The sequence below is a fragment of the Microcaecilia unicolor genome, chromosome 7 (genome assembly GCF_901765095.1).
Source record: "Microcaecilia unicolor chromosome 7, aMicUni1.1, whole genome shotgun sequence".
NCBI lineage: Eukaryota > Metazoa > Chordata > Amphibia > Gymnophiona > Siphonopidae > Microcaecilia > Microcaecilia unicolor.
This window is the reverse complement of record NC_044037.1, coordinates 190002990-190028058: the sequence shown is the minus strand read 5'-3', so window position 1 is coordinate 190028058 and position 25069 is coordinate 190002990.

Sequence of the window (25069 nt, the reverse complement as noted above, 5' to 3'; positions counted from 1 at the left end):
CATATGGTATAGGCTGAGATACAGGTGATATTAGCACGTGGATTTAACAATGAACCGCCATGTTCATCTTCTCTTTGACCCCTGAATGACATTCCTTTGTAGGGCTGACAGACATGCTAATAGACATATTGGCAAGAACTTCCAGAGGCAGAGGCCAAGCTAGTTCACTCATAAAAATAAAGTAGAAATGCAAGCTATGGGTGTGGTTCTAGTCCAGGGAAAAATAAAATGCTTCCTTCTCTTTGCTATTTTCCTTGTTTGTCTTTGTCTGAAGAGTAGCCTAGTGGTTAGTGCAGTGGACTTTGAGTCGGGGGGGGGGGGGGGGGGGAACTGAGTTTGATTTCTACTGCAGCTCCTTGTGACTCTGGGCAAGTCATATGTAACCCTCCATTGCCCCAGGTACAATGCCACAGAAAGGCAGTATATCAAGTCCCATTCACTTACCTTATTTTTCCTCTACTTTTTTTTTTATACTACCTTCACATTGCAATTAGCATTTTTTTCACAAAGCTACATACAGATTACCCCTGTAATAACTGCTCTATAATATCTACGCATTCAACATTCCTACAAAAGAAAGAATGAAAGGATGCTCTTTTCTCTATATTCCCAAGCTTTACTGGATAAGTTTTGACTTTAACAGCAGCTTGAGGGTTCAATAGTGATATGAAATATTTTTTGGGGTGTGAAGTCTTTTAGTTTTTGAGGAAAGGCTTAAGAGCTGAACAAAACAGAAATATTTCCAGATGGTCAGAAATTAAAAGATTCTTCCGTCAGCTCCAGAGGAGCTGGTCCAGTTTTGGGATGGATCCTCATCTACTAAAGGAGCAAAATGGTGAACAGCAAGTTCAGAGGTCCTCAAGAAGTGGCCACTGGAGATGACAATGTCAGAGGTGGCATTCTTCTTGGCATGAGATTATTTTAAGCCCCAAGGAATGCAGACAATCCCCTTCCCTATTGGAAGCTTTTGCCAAATGGAGGATGAAAAAAAGAACACATGCGGTCAAGGCAATGCCCAGTTTCTGACTCTAAGGAAGGAGCAGTTGGTGCCATTATCCACCCCTGTGGAGACTGCATCTGCGGCCACTGTTGAACTGACCGTAAACGAAGAATGGAATATTGAAGAGAGAAATATTTAAGAATTGGGAGTCTTTGACCTAGAAAAGCCCCCTGTGGTCACATTTAAGTCATTATGGATGGCTAATGACTCATTAGGTAAAGTATTGGCACAACAATTTAAGGGGCCTTTTGCTAAAGCTTAGTGTACACTAAATGCTAAGAAGCCATGGGTATAAAATGGGCTTCTTAGCATTTAGCACGCTAAGCTTTGGTAAAAGAATACAACTTTCTGACTCAGTTTAGGTACAAAATCTTAAAGTATCAGCTATGGATCAAGACATGGAAACTTTGGGTTTAAAAACTGATAAATTGGAACAATTTGATGTCGCAATTATAAAAAGATACTACTACTATTAACAGAAAGTTGGAAAGATTAGAAAATTTATTTTGAAGTAAAAACTTACAGTTTGTGAACTCTCCCAGAATTTCTGTTATTTTTCTTACTGAAGCTTTCTATAAGTATTTGTCTCAAACAGGCTTGGCAGGAACAGGATTCAGGATTCTTAAACAGGCTTGGCTGGAACAGGATTCAGGATTCTCAAACAGGCTTGGCTGGAACTGGATTCTGGAATGGGCTTGGCTTGGCTTGACTGGAACTGGATTCTGGAACGGGCTTGGCTTGGCTTGACTGGAACTGGATTCTGGAACGGGCTTGGCTAGAACAGGATACTGAAAGGGACTTGGCTTCGCTTGGCTGTAGCAGGATACTGAAAGAGACTTGGCTTGGCTGGAACAGGATACTGAAAGGGACTTGGCTTGGCTTGGCTGGAACAGGATACTGAAAGGGACATGGCTTAGCAGGGAACTGGGACAGAACTAGCTCAAACATAGAGCAGGAGCAGAACCTGGCTCAAACACACACAGGAACAGAACTTGGCAGAAACAGAGCTCAAGAGCTAGGAAGCAAACATGGCAGGCAAAGGATTAAGCAGACTAAGGGAAGACAAACAAGCAAGCAAGCAAGCAAAGAAGCAATGTGCTTACCAGCACCCACAGCTGGATAGCAGTGAAGTAATCAGGTATGATGCTGGCTTCTACAGACTCAGAATAAACAGACAAGAATCACACACACAGGAAACAGAACAGGGAATACAGAAACAGAGCTTGGCTAAACACAGAGGTTGGCTTAAACACAGAGCTTAACTATGGCAAAAAAAGGGCTACACTAAAAGCAGGAACCAAGGGTAGAATCAAACAGATATACACACCAAGGGCAGGGTGTGGCTCTAGAGCCAGGCTTTCAGGATCAAGGTACAAGAGCAAACACACAGAAACAAAGCAAAGCATTGAAACACAAGACTCTGAGGAACACAGAACAGACCTTCAGGAGCAAGATACTCAGGAACAAAGCCAAGCAGGAAAATCCTCTAAACAGGTAACACAAGATTAAGAGACTTCTTGCAAAGGCAGTGTAGGAAAGCTCCCTGGGTCCTTATAAAGGAGTAGGCTGATGATGTCACAAGTAGGAAATGAAGCAGAAGCAGGGAGATCAAAGAGAGGCTTAGCTTATCGGAAGAACAACAAGAGGGAAAAAGGCAGACTAGAGAGGTCATAGAGCTAGGTACAGAAAAACAGGAGGTCTGAGCATAAGGGTACGGCCACAACCGTGACATCCTGTAACCTGTCGGCTTCTAGAAAGTTAACTATCCTTTCTTTCAGCAGCGACTCCATTATTTTTCCTACCACCGACGTGAGACCTGTCTGCTATTCGTATGGGTATGTGGTTGAATGTAGGTTAGCTATTTGCTGTCCTATATTAAACTGCATGACTCTATGGGTAGTAGGTGGCCCAATTATAGAATTAGGCAAATGATGCCATTTTTACAAGTCTAGAGAAGATTCTAAGCGTGATTGTCAAGGGCATACAGCACTACTTGCAGTGCTTCCCTCCTTTTTTGTGAACCTGAATAGCAAATAATACCTGAAATATTTCATTACAGCAAGTGATACTGATAGACCATCTACACAACATAGAAAGACTCCTGAAGCAGGCCAGTGAGCCACAACATGGCCGTGTCGAATCGTTATTGTTAGGGTTACCATTTGTCCGGATTTCCCCGGACATGTCCTCTTTTTGAGGGCATGTCCGGGGCGTCCGGCGGGTTTTGCCTGCATGCACGTTTGTCCGGATTTCTGGACAAACGTGCGTGCGGGAGGGCGTGCGTGCAGTTGCGCGATCCATCGGCGCCGTGGGTCTCCCCTCACCTTCCTTACCATCTTCCCTGGTGGTCTAGTGACGTCTTTCGGGGCAGGAAAGAGTCCCCTCTTTCCTGCCCGGAGCTCTGCCTTGCCCATCCTCCTTCTCGGTCTCTGCTGGTGATTCAAAATGGCCACCGAGAGTTGAAGTCTCGCGAGGCCGCTTCAACTCTCGGCGGCCATTTTGAATCCTCAGCCGAGACCGAGAAGGATCTAGGCAAGGGCAGGCAGCGCTCCGGGCAGGAAAGAGGGGACTCTTTCCTGCCCCGAAGACGTCACTAGACCACCAGGGAAGATGGTAAGGAAGGGGAGGGGAGCATGTGACAGGGGGAGGGGAGTATGTGATGGGGGGGTGCGGGGGAGGGGACTATGTGAAGAGGGGAGGGGAAAGGGGGCGGAATTACGATCCAAAAGGGGCGTGGCAGTGGGCGTGGCGGGTGCAGGCGGGGGCGTGGCATGTGTCCTCTTTTTCAGAGGACACAAAATGGTAACCCTAGTTATTGTTGATCAATAAACCTTCTAGACCATACAGCATCATTGAGTCACCTTCACTGTCTGCTGTTCAAAACACAGCAGCCAGGCTCATATTTGGAAAAACGAGATTCGAAAGCGCCAAACCCCTATGAGAAAAACTGCACTGGCTCCCAAAGAACGTATTTCATTCAAAATCTGTACCCTGGTTCATAAAATCATCTATGGCGAAGCTCCGGGATACATGACAGACCTCATAGACCTACCAACCAGAAACACATCAAGATCAACACGGACATACCTAAATCTCCACTACCCAAGCTGCAAAGGCCTCAAATACAAATCAACTTATGCATCCAGCTTCTCCTATATAAGCACACAACTATGGAACGCATTACCAAACGCCGTGAAAACAACATATGACCACCTAAACTTCCGGAAATTACTGAAAACTAACCTGTTCAAAAAAGCATACCCTAATGATCCAACTTAAATGCCTTAACCCAGCAACACAATGAAACCAAAGCTCGTACTGGACATAACTTAACTCTTCCTCCTTGCGATTCCCAAGTGTGTCTGTCAAACATGAACTTTACTCTACCAAAACATTACTCTGTATTTGTTCATACTGGTATTGGCGATCGCCTTTACGGTACTATGTAAGCCACATTGAGCCTGCAAATAGGTGGGAAAATGTGGGATACAAATGTAACAAATAAATAATAAAAATATTATCTCTGCGAGGTTTTTTTGTTCTTCTGTATTTTTATTGACATGTAAGTGCCACTTGCCCATGTGAATGTATGGAAAACCTGCACTTTTGTGGACAAGTGCACACTTATTTTATTTATGTATTTATTTATTTATTAGGATTTGTCAACTTTGGAAGAAATTCACCCAAGGTGGTTTACAGAAAATAGACAACTGCAACAGCAAAAACATTCAAATAACAGTACAAAATATGGCATAATATGCTACTTATCATGTCCACTTAAGTGCATTTGTGGCAGCAAAATGACTAAGTGCTCTTCCGTAAGGGCACACGTAACTGGCAAGGAGGCATATTTTCAAAGCACTTTGGGAGGCTAAGTTCCATAGGTTTCTATGGAACTTTGGGAGGCTAAGTGCTTTGAAAATGAGCCTCATAGGCTTCCTTTTACTAGATGCAGTAATGGATTTAGAACATGCTAATGATTAGTCTCACTAAATGCTAAGAAGCCCATTTTATTCCTATGGGCCTCAGCATTTAGCATGCGCTATTCATTAGTGTGTGCTAAATCCATTAGCGCACCTTAGGAAAAGGAGTCCATATGTGCAGGGGGACATTCACATGGGAGGATCATGGAAGGGGCACAGGCAGTGCTGTCACTTACACACACCCTTTACAGAACACTTTATTTAAATTTTTATATACCGCCTGAAAGCTATCGAAGCCATGTACATTCAGGTACAGTAGGTATTTTGCTACATGTACCCTTGGTGCTTTTAGCCACCTTCAATTATACCAGATCTATGGCTGCTGGGACAGGGGATGCCTCAATATTAAGCACACCAATGCCAGGTTATACTAGTATTCTATAATGGAGTCTGGGCACCAGGGGTGGACTGACAGTGATCTGGGCCCCCTGAGAATGAGGACTACTGGGCCACCTGGTCCTGCTGCCACCCCCCTCCCCGCCAATCCTGCTGCCTCCCTCTGCCCCTGCCACTGACCTTTTCCTTTGGTCCTGCAGCTAAATTGGCCTTCTGCAGCCCACATGTGTGGAAGAAGGAAGTGACATAAGAAAGGATAGGCTGTGGCAGAGGGAAGTTCTGGCGTCAGCAGCAGATGGCTGATTTAAATGCCTGCGCCCCCTCCTGTGAAGGGGGGGTTTGGGGACAGAAGCGCAGTAGGGGGAGGAGATGGGGGTGTCCCGGTTCCAGAGGAGAGAGAAGGATGTCACACATTGGGCACATTGGAGGGAAGCACTGCCCCCCCTCCCCCACACACACACACAGCCCAGGGCCCTCAGGCACTGCCCTGCTGGGCACTCAGATGCCGTTATAGAATAGGCTTCCACTGTGCAGCATCAGGGCACCTAAACTAAGCCACCCACATATATAGTAAAATTGCTCCCATCCATGCAGTGTCACTGAAAATTCATGGACAGGAGACTAATCCACAGAGCTTCGGCCACTATACAAAGAAGTCCTTTTGAATACTGGCCTATAACATTTTAAATGAAGCTTCTCTTTCCTTTTGGATGGTTTTGGATGTTTTTTGCTGGGTGCTGTAACTCACTTTGAAATTATCAGATAGTAGGAGCAAGACTATGGGTTACATTTTAGATTTGGCTAGAAGGTAGAACGCTTGTAGGGAGGACAAAGAAGTTCTAATGCAGCACTTCAAGCCACAAATGATAGACTAATCAACATTTAGTTATGAAGTAATTTTCTCCTTCTGAGAGTGAATAGTATAACACCACCTTTTACTGCTATTCATATACAGGGAGGGATCATAATAAACGAGATGATATTTAGATACATCGAAATGCTCTTGTAATGTTGCTTGGGGAGACTCATAGAAGTCAGATTCCAAATCTGAAGGAGCTCAGTTACTGTAATACGGAGTACACTGTGATTCATAGATAAGGGAATTTCCTTAGCCTAACATGGCAATGAAATAAAAATGAAAACTCACCTTTGAAATACAACTAATTTGCACGCTTCAAAATATGTTCTTGAGAATTAGTACAAGAAGTCTGTGGTTAGCTCAGGTTCCTGTTTCCCAGCCTCAGCCTACAGCACGTGCTACTATTGGAAACACCTAATCTTAGAGAGAAACTTAGATATCAGCAAAGAAGAAGGTGGAAAATTATATCATTTTTTAGCCAGAAAAGTGGGATAGTTGGCAACTCTTGGAGACAGAATGAGGAAACACTTAGGGGGAAAGTTATTAACCCTAGAACGCATGACGTTAAAAATATACATACAGTATTAACATCATGGGGGCCTTTTAGGCCCCCATGCACATAATGTAGAAAAACACACTTAAATAACTTTCACAAGTTTATTTCAAAATTGCTCAATAAAATATGAATAGTGGACAACATTTTAATTATAATTTTTCACAGAAAACACCAAAAAATCTTTTTTTTCCCAAATTTCACGCAAAGACATGAAAACACACAAAAATGCATAGAAATCTATAGCAAACTAGCTGCAGCTACATTTTTATTCTAACTTTCTTTTCTATTATATTAGTCTTCCAAACAATTCTGACATGTTATTTTTTCAGAAGAGTGTTCTTTGCAAACAGTTTCCTTACAAGTGGAACAATATCGCTCAGTTTTCCTCTCTATGTTTCTTGGACACATGAAACAACGCTTTCGTTTTCTTTCTCCTGGCTCTGGAGTAATCTGAAACTGTACGCCACACCGTTTTATTGCTTCTTTAGTTTTCTTTGGCAAGCATTTCAAGTCGCTTCGCTCTATCATGTGAGGTATTACAAGTTCATGACAAAGGTCCTTCAAGAATAAGCGTCTCCTGTCCTTCCTCTGTGCATGAAATTCAGGATGAGTTTCTGTATAAATAATGAATGAATTTAGGGCTGCTACATCAAGCATATTTGAAAATAGTACTACAGGCCATCGTTTTGTTTGCCTCTTACACGAATATTCTCCCACCATCTCATCCATTTTATCTACACCTCCTTTTGTTGCATTGTAATGCAGGATGATTTCTGGTTTCAATTTTTGGTTATTGCTGTCAACACTGCAATCGTGATGCATGGTACTGAGTAAAATTACAGATTTCTCCTTCTTTGCCTTGTAAGATACCAAAGTCGCTTTGTTATTGAATCCAAAGACACTCTCATAAAGTGCTCGCTGACGATTGTGTTTGAGTGCTGCTGGAATTTCTCGTCTGTTTTGCTTTATAGTACCAACAAGTGTAATAGCTTTTGCAAGCAGAAAATTGCCTAGTTCAACATTGGTGAAATAATTGTCCATGGTGATGTTTCTACCTGAATTGAATATTGGAACAGCAAGAGTTTTGACTATTTCAGACCCCAGATCCTTCTGTACTGGTGCACCAACCTCTTTGCCACAGTAGATTACGCCATTTATGCCATAATAATTTGCAGAATCACACATCCAGAAGATTTTTATACCGTACTTGGCTGGCTTGCTGGGCATGTATTGTATGAATTTGCAGCGTCCTCTGAACGGTACAAGTTGCTCATCTACAGTAACATTAGTACTAGGATTGTAAAGTTTTGTGCAATTTTTGATAAATATGTTCCAGATATAACTGATAGGGGCTAATTTGTCTGTTTCAAACCTCGCTGCACGAGTTCGCTTATCATCAAAGCGAATGATCCTTCTAATTTCCTCATATCTGCCCACTGACATTGTCGCCTTATAGTGTGGATCAGAAAGTGGGTCCAGAAATAATTCTCGTATTGGGACATCATACGATTTTTGACTCCCTGCCAGCAGGAAAAGTCCAATATATGCATAAAGTTCCTCTTTTGAGATATTTTTCCAGGACTTATTTTTTGCTGAAGCGATACGTCTTCCTTCTAGGTTTGAACATAATAGGACCTCTTCTGCAATATTGTCAGAAAAATAAGTACATAATACATCTTTAGGGGTAAAGTAACTGGGACTTCCCACAGCTCCTTGAGCCTGTCTCACAATATTGTGTATTGGAGTACGTCCGACTAATGTAGGATTACTGTCCCAAAAAACATTCGTTTTGGATGTTCTACTTATCACTTCTTGAGGATCCACTAGATTCACTTCTTCATCATCAGAAGAATCACTGGATGAGGATGTTTGATTAGCTGGTGGCAGATATTCTTCATCAGACAAAGATAGTTCACTTTCATCATCGCTTTGAAACATAATCGCTTCAATCTCTTGGTCAGTCAGACACTTGGAGGAAGACTGTGCCATTGCTGACTAGATGTTAGAAAATGAAACAGATTTCCTCTCAACAGCTTATCTTATCACAGGTCCTTCAGCAATTAGCTCACAGTGTATACTGTCCTCAGTGTTCAGAGGACCTGAGGTGATGTCATGGCCTTATCACTCCCTCCAAAAATCACATGACATCCTCACATGTTATTATCCACACCCTGGCCCCTCCACCAGCATTACTGAGTACAAATAAAGTAACTTGAGACACAAACACTTCTGAGAACATGATAAAAACAGCGGGGGCCTAAAAGGCCCCCAATTCGTACAGATGTAGTTTTCACCAAACAAGCATTGTTACACCATAATGCCTATGAAAAAAAATTATATGAACAACTGGATATTATCAACAATGACATACTTGAGTAATACCTTGAGTTTCAAAATTCTAACTAAAGTAATTTTGCAGATAATAGCAAAAACGTAAGCATGGGGGCCTAAAAGGCCCCCAATATGCGTTCTAGGGTTAAGCTATGATAAAATGTGCATTTTGCAGCATCTTATTTTACTGTGGAAGTCACTGATCAGAGGAAATGTGCTACCACAGGTTATTGACTTTTGTGGTTAAGGGATAATGCAACTAGTGATCAAAATTACAGGCTGCATTATTTTGCTCCCCAAAGCATTGGGCCAGTACTATGAAGCCTGATCCTCCCAAGGATCTTCTCTTAAAGTAGGCACATTCAACATGGCTTGAGATCTGGGGGTCACTGTTCCTCCTCCTCCTCCCCTCCCCCTCCCTCATCAAAGACATCTTCAAGTTACTCCCAACCCCACCCCTACCTGAACACAGAGAAGGGCCAAGAGCTTAATCCCTGCCCCCACTACCTATTGGTCCTCCAGACCTACCTTCTGTACTCAGTGGCAGTCAGGGGAGTCATGGACGGAAGTGATCCCCTGTTGATCTTGTCCCTGACAGTACTGGATTTCAAAATAGCATCTGTGATTCCCTTAGCAGTTATCGATAGGGGTCATGTTGCCATATAAGTGCCCTTATATGGCAGCCTGTCCTCTAATGATAATCTTATAGTACTACTGCTTGGGGTCACAGGAGCCAGTTTGAAACCTAGAGCTGCAACACCTTGGACCATGAATGAGTACAAAACCTAGGTCAGGTGGGCCTACAGGGGATGGGGAATATTGAGGGTGTCCAGGGCAGCCAACAGAGTGGAGGCTCTTGGCCTTTGATGGGGTAAGAGTTCTGAGGCATTTGGGGGTATCTTGGAGGGAGGTCTTTTCTGGAGGTTGGGGGAGGAAAAGAAGGGTGGAGTGGGAACCTCTGGCCCTCATTCCCTGTTGAATGCACCAGACCCTTTATAATGGCACCAAGGAGCATCAGGCCATGTGTTAGCAGCCTGATGCTCCCAGTCTAGAAAAATAATTCAGCTTGCAGAGTTCAATGCAAGCTGTGCTATTCAATTTGCATATTAATTAGGTACTTTGTATGCTTTGCATTCCATTATGCAGCCGACAGTATCTTACACAAGCTTGCATTACAGTGAAATAACACATGATTTTGCTGTTTAATGAAGCATTAGGGGGCAGAAATCATGTGTTATTCCCACAGGGTGGAATTCTCTATAGATTGACTAAATATAGGGACCGGGCTGATATGCGCTAAGTGCAAAATTCTATAACGGCAGTTCCTTGTCAGAGCTGCCATTATAAAATAGTAGTGTAAGTCCGCAATTTTGCATTTAACTTTAGGTGCGAGCGCTTATACAATGGCAAAGGCTGGTGTAAAAGTGCTCGCACCTACCTCATGGCAGTTAGGTGCATATTAACTCCTAGTATTTTATAACCTGCATGCTAAACTACTAGCCAAGCCCCTGATCTGCCCATGCCCCATCTATATTCACACACCCTCTCGGAGTTGGGAACGATAGAATATGCACATACAACTTGAATAGCAACTAAAGGTATCTGGGTGCACAATTGCTAATCAGTGTCAATTAGTGCCAATTAACACCAATTATTAAATTAAGTTGCACACACAGTTCATCTTCTTCTATAACTTGTGTGTGCAAATTTTGCAAATTTGGGTGTTCGAGTTTATAGAATTAGGGGGTTAGGCCTACATTCTATATATGGCGCCTGAAAATTCCATGTCGAAAAAAAATACGCCTATGCGTATTCTATAAAATACTCCTATATTTTTTTACAATAGGCTTAAATTTCCATGTGGTATATAGAATACGCCACGCGCCTTTCCACATGATCAAATTTAGTCACGGCCATTTACGACATGTTTTCACTTGGTGTAAATCGTGATGCCTAAATTAGACACAAAGCGGGTGTATTCTATAACAACATGCATAGATTTTAGAAACGCATATGCCCCTCCCATGGCTTTGGCCTTTTTCATCTATGCAACCTAGAATTTAAGCACACTACGTTACAGAATATGCTTAGCAAGTTGTGCATGTAAATCTTATTTATTTATATATTGCATTTGTATCCCTTATTCCCATGTATTTGCAGGCTCAATGTGGCTTACAGTATTCCGCTCTGGTTATCGCCACGGCGGAGTAAAGATACAATTAATAATTACATAAGAACATGAGTAACATAATGAGATAAAGCATTAGGTATACCGAGATCAAAAATGTAATGTCAGTTAGTGCTGATAATTGCTTAACATCCAATTAACAGCGCTGATTTAGCTAGTTAACCAATTAAGTTATATGCATTGTTATAGAATACGCTTTGATTTCCACACAGAAATTAAGGCGCCATATGTAGAATCCTGGGGTTAATGTATGTGTCTGTGTTTATATATATAGATAGATAGATAGATAGATAGATAGATAGATAGATAGATAGATAGATAGATAGATAGATAGATAGATAGATACTTTGTGGCTGAGCAAATTTGGATGGGCTGGAATGGGGCTTTGATGACAGCTTCAGTAGTTGGGGAAAAAGGCCAGTGCTGGGCAGACTTCTACAGTCTGGACTTTTCCTCCATTAACTTGTCCAAACCTTTTTTGAACCCAGATATGCTAACCACTGTTACCACATCCTCTTGCAAAGAGTTCCAAAGCTTAACTATTCACTGAGTGACAAAATAGTTCCTTCTATTTGTTTTAAAAATATTTCCATGTAACTTCCTCGAGTGTCCCCTAGTCTTTGTGCCTTTTGAAAGAGTAAAAAAAATCAATTTACTTCTACCCGTTCTACACCACTCAGGATTTTGGAGACCTCAATCATATCCCCCATCAGCCGTCTTTTTCCAAGCTGAAGAGCCCTAACCGCTTTAGCCTTTCTTGTTATGGGAGGAGTTCCATCCTCTTTATCATTTTGGTCACTCTTCTTTGAATCTTTTCTAGTTCTACTATATCTTTTTGAGCTACGGTGACCAAAATTGAACGCAACACTCAAGGTGAAGTTGCACCATGGAGCGATACAGAGGCATTTTCTGCTATTCCTTTAAAAGATCACAGTATTGTGTTATTTCAATATTTAGCTTATACTTTTTCATTAGTCACTCAGTGTGAGTTACATTCAAATATCAGCAGTATTTCCCCTTACTTGGGATTTGTACCTGAGGTAACAGAGGATGAGTAGCTTGCCCAAGGTCATAAGGAGTGTCAACAAGATTTGAACCCAAACTTTACTGTGCTCTCTACCTGTTGCTGTAGTCACTAAGGGGCACTTTTACTAAGCTCCGGTAAAAAGTGGTCTTAGCATGCCCTTACACAGGTTCATCCTGCCCACTAAGGTCAATTTTACCACAGGCATAAACATTTCTTTTTTTTTTTTTTTCAATTTTTTGTATTAATGACCATTAGTATACAGCCATTTAAAAAAATGTACCACTCAAGCACTTACTGCCACCCATTTTGAAGATGGTAAGGGTTCCCGTGGTATCTATGCACATACCATTTAGTGCATGCTAATATAGCTGTGCTATCTAGTTAGCACAAGAATGCCCACTCTTTGCCCCACCCCCTACGCACCCCCTCCAAAAAATAATAACATTTTTTTTAGCGCGCTGTTAGCAAACAGAGATTTGGCAGTTACCACAGATACTTGATCTCATCCTGCGGCATCCCATTTTAAACTGTGTTAATTGCACATTAGTGTCTACCGCTGCTTAGCAGAAGGGCCCCTAGGTTTCTTTACTTAGCGAAATATTTAAAAATAATTAAAACCTCTAAACTTGACACTAACTGCTTCTTCTTTATCATGTTCTTTGCCCAGACACACAGAATAGGTGAAACCTTCAGTGTATCACTCTCCAGATACTCTCCTCTCAGCTGCTTCATGGCCATAGAGGCCTATTTAGTATGGGGTCCTTTTACTAAGGTATGCTGAAAATGGCTTGCGGTAGTGTAGGCGCAGGTTTTGGGCACACGCCGATCCATTTTTCAGCACGCCTGTAAAAAGGCCTTTTTTAAAATTTTTGCCGAAAATGGACGTGCGGCAAAATCAAAATTGCCACGCGTCCATTTTGGGTCTGCGACCTTACCACCAGCCATTGACCTAGCGATAAAGTCTCACGCGGTAACCAAGCGGTAATGACCTACACGTATCAAATGCCACTTGGCATGCATCCCATACACACATCTGAAAATGTTTTCGGATGCGCACACCAGACATGTGTCAAAAATGAAATTACCACAAGAGCCACACGGTAGCCGGTCGGTAACTCCATTTTGGCTCACACTGGGCACGCGTAGACGCTTACGCGGCTTAGTAAAATGGCCCTTAAAGGTTTTCCTCCACTTGTTGTCCATGGAAAAAATGCTTAGTAATTTAGGCCCTAGACAGTTTCTGTGCCTCAGTTTCTTGGCTGCGACCTCATAGTAAGGTGCCACAAAGTATCTGTTGTGGCAGTAGGGTTGATTTCTCAACTTTTTTTTACATAGACCACCAAAGTTTCCAGACACTAACTTTCAGTCACTCCTAGTCGAGCCAGTAATATTGCAATATTGCGTGTAATCTTTTTTTTTCCATTTTAAAGGAAGCTGCTATAAATAGGGAATTTGTTTTTACAAAGCTGTTCCAGCAGGAAAAATAGCACCACTGGTCAGGTTGTGACAAGCTGATACTTGCCTGTACAATAAGGATATGTGGAAGTTACCTTGGGGCTGTAGTCACTTTTGTGTTTACTGTAATTAAAAGGAATATGGCAAAGGAAGCAGAGCACCGCCCCTTGACCCTCAGACTCACAGAACTTGGTTCTGAAAAGTCATCATGTTTTCCTTCTGCTGGTGAACAGAAGCTACCCCTGACCTACAGTTTAGTTCAAAACTGAAAAAACTGGACTACTCCCAAGTGAGACATTTTACCTAGCAGTTCAGGTAACAATTCCCCCCCCCGCCCCGCCCCCCAACACACACACACACACACATAAACAGAGACCAACATCTCCTCCTGCTCCTCTCCCCCACCCCCTCACCAATAAAGCCATCTAAAGAATTCCACCCAGCTACAGGAATATTTTAAAGTTGCTATTGTAACCAGGCAAATATATACAAACAAAACAAAGATGAAAACATAGGAATGAAGACGAGACGAAAACCAAGGGAGGTAGGATAGAAAACAAGAGAACAAATCCATATATTCTAATTGTTGGCACAGTAATTCTAATGATTGGAAAGAGTAGCCTAGTGTTAAGAGAACCAGGCTGACAACAATAGAAGCCTAGTTCAAATCCAACTGCTGCTCCTTGTCATCTTGAGCAAGCCACTTTGGGGGTAATTCTCTATAGGTTGCCTAAAGTTAGGTGCCGGGATGATGTGCATTAAGGGGGGGATTCTTTATATGGTGCCTAGAAAATCAGCACGGAAAACATTTCTGCTGAAGCGTATTCTATAAGCGGTGCCTAGATTTAGGCGCGTTATATAGAATACGCTTAATTGGCATCCTAGCACCTAACACTATGTGCATCCATTTACACCAACGAAAACATGGCGTGAAACCTGGCATGTAGATTTAGGCGCACTGGACCATATTCTTTTAGCATTTCCCCCACCCATAACCATGCCCCTTTTTGCCTGCGCACATTAAAATTTAGGCGCTCTGCATTACAAAATGCATATCTAATTGGTAATAATTAGAATTTATGCACACACATCGCTATTACACTTAGCGATGTGTGTGCGTAAATTCTAATTATTACCAATTAGTGCTCATTATTGCTTGTTAAGTGCTGTTAACAATGCTGATTGTCTTGTTAAGCCAATTAAGTTATGTGCACCTTTATAGAATCCAATTGGATTTCAGCACGGAACGCTGGACACGCTATATAGAATCCAGGGGTAAGCGTAAATTCTACATCAGCAGTTGTGAATGCAATTACTGTTATCAAATACTAGCTTAAATCTGTGTTTATGTGCCTAACTGTGCTAGAATTCTGTAACATGTATGCGCAAATGCTAGGCATGCCCCCTAACCCCCATGCCACTCCCAAATCCACGCCCCCCTTGCAGTTGCATACTATGGACTTTGCTAATGCAATATGCAGAATCTGGACTAAGAGAAGTTACCTGCTTAACTGCTAATTCGTGCAAATTAACATTGATTATAATCAATAATTGGTGCCAATTATAGTTAATAGCAACTAAATATTATATGTGGAGGGGCATTTTCGATATTACGATTTTGGACGTTCTGTGGAAAATGTCCAAAAATCCAGTAGTGAACATGGCCATTTTCAAACCAGAAAAATGCCCAGCTTTTTGTTTCAAAACTGGCCCTTTGCTAGATGTTTTTCTGCTCAGTGTGTTTATTTTTTAGGACCATTAAAAAAAAAAATGCTGTCCAAGGGGAAAAAGCACAAAAATAAGACACTGGGATATATGGGGGAGGGGCAGCATTCTTAGTAGACTGGCTACACAGACATCCGAGCCGCGCAGTGGGGCTCCCTAGGGGGTGCTGCAATAGACTTCATATAAAAGGTCCCAGGTACCGTCTGGCAGTAACGCGTTTGTGCGTTTGTGCCTACGTGGCTTAGTAAAAGGGCCACAAAGGGAGTTATCTGAATAGCAGCAGCTCCTACCTGGATAATATCCACTCACTGGGTCCAATCCGGATATTGAGCGGCACTTACCTGGAAAGTACTGCTGGATATCAAGGCACACTTTCTGGTTAGTGCTGGGGTGATCCAGGAGCAGGGTCGAGGTGGAGTTATCTAGGGTGACGACTGATATTCAGCAGAGGACTTGGATAGAAAAGGTTGTCCTAGGTTAACTGGATGGTTATCCGGGTATCCAAGTACCACTGTTGCATATTGATAGTATCTGGGTAACTTTTGGTGGCCACCCCAGAACCAGATATTCAGTGCCAGCACCAAATATCCAGGTCTAATTTAATTCAGCAGGCAGTGGCCAGCATTAAAAAAAAAACACTGACTATCACTGGATGAATATTGACTAGAAAGTTCCTTTGACAATACTGCCTTTTAATCTGATGCTTCCTCCTTTTAGAATAGTACTTGGTGGCTTAAAATGTATTTATATTCTGCAGACCAGGTTCTCTGCTCCCATATTGAGAAATGGGTAGGGTGTATGGTAGGAACAGCAGTGAAGGCAATTTGCCCCAGCTTGAGTCCTACATTAAGAGCTGAGCAGAAAAGATGACAAAAACCACTCTGGCCATGGCAGCAGCCTCCTGGTTGTGACATCAGATACCCAGGCAAAATCTGGTAGAGGTTATACAGTTCAAACTCCTCTTGCTGACCTTTAAATGCATCCACTCTATGACCCCTCACTACCTCTCCTCTCTCTCATCTCTCCCTACATTCCTCGTTGTGAACTCCGCTCTCTGAACAAATCTATCTTGTCCCCCTTCTCCTCCACCGCTAACTCCAGACTTCGTTCCTTTTGTCTTGCGGCACCTTATGCCTGGATCTGTCTTCATGAACCCATACGTCTAGCTCCTTCTTTACCTGTTTTTAAATCTATGCTGAAAGCTCACCTTTTCACTACTGCCTTTGGCTCCTAACCACTACTCATTTGCTCTCCTCCTCCCTGTTCCTCTCTACCCTGTAATTCCCTTGCTTGTAATGTCTTGTCTGTCTGTTTTACCTAGATTGTAAGCTCTTTGAGCAGGGACTGTCTCTCTATGTCAAGTGTTCAGCGCTGCGTGTGTCTGGTAGCGCCATATAAATGCTATTAGTAGTAGTAGTAGAGGGTATAAGATCAGAGAGTGAAATTGAGGGGGTTCAGACCTCAGGGGGTGATCAGACCGGGAGAGAGGGGACTGGGAGAGAAATTGGACATCAGGAGTGAGACCACCACAGCACTTCATCCGACTAGCACTAGCCGACTGCTGATAACACAGTTGCATATTCTGCCTCCTTTTGGGGTGGAGATAACTACAGTTCCCCCACTGCTAGTCAAAACAGCTAGCATGCACTAGCTATCAAAGCCGACCACTCTTCCTTCCGCTCATGTCATACCCACTCACACCAAGTCCCAACTTAGGCAGTAATGTGGGATTTTTACCATGCTGGCTGCTCTTTCAGTGCAGAAGACATTAGCATGTGTCCACACTGTTTACCATGTACATGAAACCTGTATTAGCTACTTAATGCAACTTTAGTATAAGGGCCTCATAGAGAAGCAATGTGCTACCTTAGGCAAGGGAGAGAGAGTGAGTTATCCTATATGTTAGCGGCAGAAGCAGTAGCTAAACCATGTTCAATTGGTTTCCAATATATAGCTCTAACATCATGCCACTATATTTGCTGTGCTTTGCTTTGACAAATGTTTTTGGCACTATTCCATAATGGGTTTATTAATTGACTAAGCAGCCCAGGAATCAGCTCCAAAGTTGTTCAATGTATAAGAAACTGGCTGCATGATTCACACCAAAAGGTAATATTAAATGACATTCACTCTATGGAGAGAGGTGTTATCAGTAGAATGCCTTACAGGTCAGCCCCAGGATGGTTTGTTTGTTTATTTATTTATTTATTGCACTTGTATCCCACATTTTCCCACCTATTTGCAGGCTCAATGTGGCTTACAAAGACCTGTTATGGCAACGCCATTTCAGGGTAAAGAGATACAATCAATAGAAGTGATATCATAGAATTATCTGCAAAAATACAAACAATTCCTCTAAGATCCACAATGTTAGCACACCGAGATTGAGTAGTGGTCTAAGAAAGTAGAAGGAGTAGTTAGATGCTTATAGCTGAGAATGAAGGGGTAATATTCAGATAGGCAACTGCTAACAGGTGAATTGCAGTGGCAGTGCACCCCCTGGCCTTCCAATCCTCCACCCCTGATATCCAATCCCTCTCCCGATCCCCAATCACTATGGCGGCTTAGTAAAAGGAGCCCTTGATTTGCTAAAGGCAGGATATAAAGTGGAATAAGTAGAATAACAAATACGGAACTATACTACACAGGGGATGGAGAATAAGGACAGCAGCAATGTTGTTATTACACTTGCATTGAAGTATCATCTGTTGTGGCAACAAAGACATGGGAGATGGTTTTACTTGTTTTTCCTGGTAGTGGAGTCATTTGACTGTATTTTCTCATCTGGTTTAAACATGCTCTGGATCAGCCTTCCATAAGAAGAGTTTGAACCAATATTCACTTCAGTATATTACAGGTTTGCTTTCTCTTCTACTGATGTAGTATGTCTGCCATATTTGTGCACTTAATGCAGAACAATAAAGATTAACAATTTCTAAAACAATATAAGGTGGTACTTTTTTGTATTAATTATGCTTCTTGAGTACATTTCAGGAGCTGACATTCCTTTCTTATATCAAAGATTTTAGGAGTATATATTCAAAGAAATTTAAATGACCAGAAGTGACTTCTGTTCAATTAAATTGTTTGTCCAGTGCTAACCAGGACTATTCAGCAGCACTTAACTGACAGTGTCACTGAAAATGCCCAGTAAGGGGTGAATTCTATAAATGGTGCCTAAAAAATTGTCACTGAAAAAATACACTTAAGCGCTATTCTATACGCCGAGCCTAAAGTTAGGCATGGTTTAAAGAATAGATCTTAAGTCCTGGCGGTCATGCTTAAATTTAGGTGCATCCAATTGCACCAACAAAAGCATGGTGCAAATACTGGCCTGGAACCCCCTTATTTTATAATTGCACATGTAACCAAAAGTACCAGACACAGACCCCCCAATGTTCAGCCAGCGGTGGTCAGTGTTTTTTTAAGTGCTGATCATCGCCAGCTAATAATCCCCTGATATTCACTGCTGGGCCATGTCCGGATACCAGCACTGAATATCAGGGAATAATTTGGGGCAGAGTAGCTCCCTTGCTCCTACCCCTTGTGGCACCTCGGGAAAATGGCTACCATAATCTCTCACGGCAGCTCGTGGTACTACACAAACAAAAAATTATGCGGGTGCCACCCCGATATTCAGAGCTGGCACCCACATAGCTGTCCTAAATGAAGCCACTTAGCTATGTGGCTGCCGGCACTGAATAATGCCGGCACCCACATAATCTGGGGCTCCTCCCCAGTGCCGCTCCCAGTGTCACCCCTGACCTGCCATTTTTTGTTTCAGTGATCACAAGGGATATTCAGTGGCACTGTCCGGTTAAGTGCCACTGAATATCTCCAGTTAGGCACCAGAGTCTAGATTCTGCCAATCAATAAAGCTGATAGATACACCTTCATAATTTCTCCATTGTCAGCTGTCACCTTCGCTGTGTCTATTACTCTTTGTTTTTGTGGATGATAGTTCTTCTGTATTTTCCTGCGCATGTAATCAAATACCACACCCATAATCTGCCCCGGACCACCCACGACCCTCCCATTTCCGTGCCCCCTTTTTTGGAACACTCATAAAATTTAGGCATGGATCCCACCCCTAAATTTACATGTGCAAATACCAATTAAATCTAATTAGTGGCAACAATTGCTTGTTAAAAAGCTAATTATTGGTGGTAATTAGCTCATTATTCAATTAAATTGCGCATGCAATTGGGTGCATGCCCAAATTTGCATGCACAATTTTTGGTGACTTTTATAGAATTAGGGGGTTAGTGCCTAAGCCAAAACTGGCTATTTTGCGGGCACTCCTGGGGCAGAGTCGGCACTTAGCCGGTTAAGGGACCCTTTTATAAAGGCGTGGTAGCATGCAGCAAAACAGCACTACTGTGTGGCACACCGCGGCACCCTGCGGTAGTTCTCTGTTTGCCGTGCGGCGTTTCTCATGCCAGAAAATATTTTTCTATCTTCTAGTGCAGGGGGCGGCGAGTAGTCATGCCCAGCAGTAATCGGTCATCAGCACGCGCTATCCTATTACCACCAGGTTAGCACGTGAGCCCCTACCACCTACTAAATAGGAGGTAGAAAGGGCTCAGGCAGTAAATTTCCACGTACCAATATTTTTATTAGCACACTGCCATTTATGATTTCCATTTAAAATAATGGAAATTTCTGCTGCGGTAAAAGTGGCCTTAGCTCGTGGCAATTTTCATACGCCCACACTACCACAGGCCACTTTTTACCTCAGCTTTGTAAAAGTACCCCTAGGTGCTGATGTTCAGCAGTTAAGCAGCTAGAATAATGGCATAAATAGGGTTCACCACAACTGCTTAAATGTTGAAAATCGCACTTACCCAGCTATGTTTGGTTCAGCCGTGTATGCCCGGATATTAAATGCCAGAGCCCAGACATGGCCCGGCATTGAATATCCAGGCACAAAACACCACCAGCTCACAATCTACCCCAGCTCACTACACTGACAGATGTGAACAATAATGTTGCCATATTTAAAACGAACATGAAATTTTAGTGCCGACCTTCAAGAGAGCCAATACCGGGTACTTAACAGGGCAGACATATCACAGTATCAAGCCTCTAGATTGGATTGGGTGCCTCTTGCTCAATGTCCTAAATGTTAGTGGGGTGACAATACTTTCCTTCATGCCTTCTGGAGATGTAGTAGTATCCAAGCTTTCTGGAGGACACTTCATAGATGCTTGGGGAGTATTTTTGGTTAATGTATAGTTTATTTTTTCTTGGAAAGGAATCTTTGAACAAGTGGGAAGCATATGTGATCCCCGATAACAACTCTTGTTTATTTCTTAGTAAAGCCTATGCATTGGGGAAGAAATGTATACTCAACCATAGGTTACAGGATGAGCCTCCCTCCTTTTGGTATTGGAGAAGCAACCCAAGGAAGAAAAAAGTCTTTTCTGTCTGTTTGGAATTGTTATTTACAAAATATCACCCACAAGTGCAGTACTGAATAAATTCCAGAGTGCATCATAATTTACTTATTGTCTCACCATAGGCTGTCCTCTGCCTGGTTTAGGGAGGGGAGGGGCTAGGAATTTTGGATGTGCTTATTTCCATAGATGGCCTGAAGTCATAAGAGTCCAGACGACAGGCCATCTTAGTTGTAGATTTAAGGATAGGGGTAATGGGGTAGGGAGGCAGTAGGAGGTTTTTCAAAACTGGGATCCTAGATTTACTCAGGGGCCCTTTTACTAAGGCCTGCGCTGGTGTAGGTGCATGTTTTGTACACGCGCAGGTCATTTTGTCAGCATGTATGGAAAAAAGGTGCTTTTTTTTTGTGACCAAAATGGACGTGGCTCGCTCAGTCTTTCTCTGGGTTCAAGCTGCAGCACTGCAGGCAAGGAAGGAACATAACTTAGAACTTGGAGCATTCTGGTGTGCACATGTAAGACTTGTCTCTGATTCACTTGCACTGTGTGCTAAAAGGTCGCCACATGCATGCGCCAGGTCAGGTGACATCTGATTATCGTGCCTTTGTCAGAGCTGAGGTCTGCACATCAGACCGGGAGCAGAGAGGATTAATAGTAACCTAGTAAGTGACAGCAGATAAAAACCTAAACAGTCCATCCAGTCTGCTCAATAGTCACACTCATTATCAAGTCATGATTAAATCAACAATGAATGTGATATTATATTCAGTGCACTCCATTTAAGTGCACGTCAGATAAGCGCATGCTCTGTTTAACTGCATGCCGTACTTCGGTCCCGTTTTTGGCGCCATCAATTTCTATGGGGACAAACTTCGGTTTAGTGCACCACTGATAAGTGCAAGATTCGCTTACATGCATGGTGTAAGACCACTCCTCTGCAGGGAAGACTCCGCATAAGTGCGTGCATGGAATATGGAAGCCGATTGTCATGTGACAACCAACGAGATTTCAAATTTACTGCCCCTTTAGCTGCCACAGGGGCAATAAATTTGAAATCTTGTTGGTTAACTGCCACAGGCAGAATAAGCGAAAGAAAGTTGTTAGAGTGTACACTGGAGCCGTCATCGTCATCGCGCAACTGTAAGACTTTAACACTGGCTGAACGAATAGCTAAAGAATATGGTGTCAATCCCAGTCAAATTTCACGTATCTTGAAGCAGATCAGCTTCTGGAAGACTGGCAAAACAATACAAATCCACACAGGAAACATAAACGGGCGGGAAAAGCTGAGGATGTAGAAGATGCTCTTCTTCGGTGGTTTACTCAAGTTAGGAGAAGACAGTTTCCTGTCAGTGGTCCACTGCTTTTGAAGAAAGCTAATCAGCTAGCTGAAAGTCTTGGACTAACTGAATTCAGAGCCACTGTTGGATGGTTGGAAAGATGGAAGGAGAGGAACAACACAAAATTCAAGAAACAGCATGGTGAAAAACAAGACACTGATGACTTTGGTGCTGAAAATTGGGTTGTTTCAGTTCTTCCTACCACCTTGAACAAGTTTGCACCTCATGACATTTTCAATGCTGATGAAAACGGTCTCTACTGGCAAGCGATTCCTGATGGAACACTTGCACTCAAACAAGCTGAAACTACAGGAAGTAAAACGTCGAAGGACCAACTGACGATCCTCCTTTGCTGCAATATGGATGGGAGTGAGAAGTTGGAACCACTTGTCATTGGAAAGAGCAAACAGCCCCGTTGCTTCAAGAATGTTAAGCAACTTCCTGTGTCATACGAGGCTAATGCAAATTCATGGATGACTGGGGAAATTTGGAAGCAGTGGCTAAAGAAGTTAGACACTAGAATGCAGGCACAAAAGCATAAGATTTTGTTGCTTTGTGATAATTGTGCTGCACACAGTGATGAAGTCAGGCTGTCTAAAGTCAAGGTGGTCTTCCTGCCACCAAACAATACCTCTCTGATCCAACCTATGGATCAGGGCATAATAGCCAATTTAAAAAACATTATCGGGCTCTTGTGCTACGTCGTCTGATGAGCGTTATGGATGACCAGACTGGCAAGAATAAACATGCTGTTGAACTGGCTCGTAATCTATCATTGTTGGATTCCCTACATATGCAAAAAGAAGCCAGGAATCATGTTACACAGGCAACCATTGTGAACTGCTACAAGTGGGCAAGCTTTGTTAAGGATGTGGAAAGAGATGAAACAGATGCAGCTGTTGCAAACGCGTCAGATAAACAGGCTATTGACATCCCAGCCGGTGTTACTGAAGAGGAGTTTCATCACTACGTAGCTGTTGATTACGATCTACAAACAGCTGGCGACAGCACTGATGTCGAGATATGCGCCTACATGCAGGCAACAACGGCTGATGATGAAATGAGCAGCAGGGCACATGCTGACGAAATTCAACAACCTCCTTTTGGAAGAGCGCTGGAGAGTCTCAACACCGTGCGGTCCTATCTGGAGGCCACTGGATGTCAGTGCTATGACAGTTTTACCGTCTATGGAACTCACAGACACAATAGTGTACAGAGGACTATCACTGATTACTTCAAGTAAGCCTAACGTCAGTTAACGGAGACTGTATACTGTATGTATAATAAACAGTACTGTACATATGTTTATCAGATGTCAAGTTTCTTTGGGTCACAACGGTTAAGTGCACGCTCCGGTTAACTGCATGTATTTCTTTGGTCCCAGACCCTTGCACTTAAGCGGATTGCACTGTACTTGATTATGGTCTTTCTTTGGTGTTTCTGGGACATAGACCATAGAAGTCTACCCGGCCCTATCCTTATGTTCCAACTGCTGGAGTTGCCATCGAATCCCACTCAGTCTATTCGTCTTTTCATTTGTGGGACACAGACCGTAAAAGTCTGTCCAGCACTGTCCTCATGTTCCAGCCACTAAACTTGCAGTCTAAGCCCTTTCTAGCCCATCCTAAACCAGATTGCCATATACGAGACACAGACCATACAAGTCTGCCTGTTATCATCCCTAGTTCATCACAGCCGGGGTCGTAATCTAAGCGTCACTTGACACATCCACACACATGCAGCTATTTAAGTTTAGGTTTTTCATAACTTCTATTTTCTAATTAGAGATCCTCAGTGTTCATCCCATGCCTTTTTGAATTCCGTTACAATTTGTGTCACTACCACCTCTTTAATGGAGATTTTCTGCATTTTGTCAAAGGTAAAAGGTACCTGCTTGTCTGTGTGGATGCTTTCTAATCAAATTTAAAACAAAAAATGAATAGAAGCTCATCCTTGCATCAGAGAGATTATTCCCATATTTGGTATTTTTAATGGGTTCCTGCACTGAGTATTTCACACTACTCTGTTTGTATTTACAGACCTACTAGCAATGGCCTAAATTGATACAACTTATGGTACATGGAATAAAAAATTGGCTCGGTGCTCTGCCACTTGCCTTGTTAGCTCTTTCAATCATCCCATCCACAGAATTCCCATGAACCCCATTCCCGTGTAGGTCTCTATTTCAAACATGAGCCCCTTCCCCTTAATGCTACATAAGTTGCCAAAAATTGTGTGTGCAAATGTGCATGTGCAATTTAATTGAATAACAAGCTAATTAGCACCAATCATTGTTTCGGCACTAATTAGATTAAATTGTCATTTATGCGCCTAAAATTTATATGCGATCTGAAAAAGGGGGCACAAAAATGGGAGGGTCATGGGTGTAATGGAGGCATTCCTAAAATTAATGTGCACTGTTAAAGAATAACAAACATATTTATTTGTTTGTTTGTTTGTTTGTCTATTTATTTATTCATGATGTTTATACTCCACATTAGCCCAAAATAGACTCAAGTTCAATGTGGCTTACAAACAAACAAAGTGAATAAAACGTAATAATGTACTCAATATAACATAAATTACAATAAGTTCAAGAAGCAAATTAATACATGTACAGTAAGTAACCAGGGATTTAGACTATCTCAAGGAGAAACAAATAATTAGGGTGGATAGGTGAGAGCATAATTAGGCAGAACTAGATGGGAAACGAGATTAAGACAAGGGTGTGGGTAAAATTCAAATAGAGTTCTTTGTATTCAGAAAGGCCAGAATTAGGTGCAATTCCTAGGCATAAGCACTGTTCTATAAAACGCGTCTAACTTTAAGCGCAGCTTATAGAATAGCATTTTTAGCGCAGATTGTTTGGCACT